Source organism: Periplaneta americana, chromosome 16 (assembly GCF_040183065.1).
Source record: "Periplaneta americana isolate PAMFEO1 chromosome 16, P.americana_PAMFEO1_priV1, whole genome shotgun sequence".
Classification (NCBI taxonomy): domain Eukaryota; kingdom Metazoa; phylum Arthropoda; class Insecta; order Blattodea; family Blattidae; genus Periplaneta; species Periplaneta americana.
This window is the reverse complement of record NC_091132.1, coordinates 105,003,105-105,004,227: the sequence shown is the minus strand read 5'-3', so window position 1 is coordinate 105,004,227 and position 1,123 is coordinate 105,003,105. Positions and strand designations below refer to the sequence as shown.

The 1,123-nt window shown below is 39.3% G+C and overlaps 1 non-coding gene across 1 annotated transcript; it reads right to left on the bottom strand.

The window, feature by feature from the left end:
• Window positions 1-532: 532 nt before the first annotated feature.
• TRNAC-GCA (transfer RNA cysteine (anticodon GCA)) lies at window positions 533-608 on the bottom strand. The gene has a single exon. It is a non-coding gene; the product is annotated as a tRNA-Cys (tRNA).
• Window positions 609-1,123: the final 515 nt, after the last annotated feature.

Below are 1,123 nucleotides of genomic sequence, written 5' to 3'. Positions count from 1 at the left end.
ATACGGCCATGTTGTCTCAGTGACATTTAGCAGGTATTGCAAAAGTAAATATAACATTGTGCAGTTAGCAGGTATTGCATCCTTACGCTCTCCACACTTAGCAGGTTTTTGCAACCGTATGAAATTTTATTTACTAGATTTGAAGGGCTTAGAGTTGGATTTGCAACCGAATGTATGGCTTATTACGCAGCTAATGACGAACTGAAACCATGGTTAGCACTATCTTATTTTTCATTTTTTTTTTACAGTTAGCAGGTTTTGCAACTGGGCTTAAAAAGAATCCATGTACTGTATTTTTAATATTTCTGTGCTCGACTTAAATTAGAAACTCATTGTATTGATTTACGAATAATTACAGCTCCAGCTATAGTCCATTCATGCTTGAAAGCATGGATATACTCGTATGAGTGGACCATAGTTGGGCAACTCAGAATACAACTATGTACCAATGCTTATTATTTCTTTAACACTTGTAATTAAATAATTTCAAACACACATGTCAATTATCATCGCTTAATTCGAGAAAAATTCGTCCCGGCACCGGGAATCGAACCCGGGACCTCTCAGCTCTGCGCGCTGAGTGCTCTTTCCAACTGAGCTATGCCGGGACACGATCCACGGTGCCGGCCGAACTCCTCTCTTTGTAATGCTTTACGGCCTTACTACCTGCACTTTAGACAATGTAAGTCATACATGCAGGAGCGCATATTTAAATGACTTCATGGCCATATTCAACCTCAGTTTGTGATAACTGCTAACATTTTTAATACATCACATATTCATTATGTAAGAGGCCTCGCCTACCTCATTGAATATTACACGACTACAATGAAGTAGCCAATGTGTAGTATCATCGAGTCCTGGCATAGCTCAGTTGGAAAGAGCACTCAGCGCGCAGAGGTGAGAGGTCCCGGGCTCGATTCCCGGTGCCGGAACGAATTTTTCTCGAATTAAACGATGTTAATACACATTGGCTACTTCATAGTAGTCGTGTAATATTCAATGAGGTAGGCAAGACCTCATATATAATGAATATGTGATGTACATATGTCATTATTTATTTAATACGCACTAATAAGTGTCCGAAGCCAAAATTTCACTTAATCTGGATGAATAGAACTGA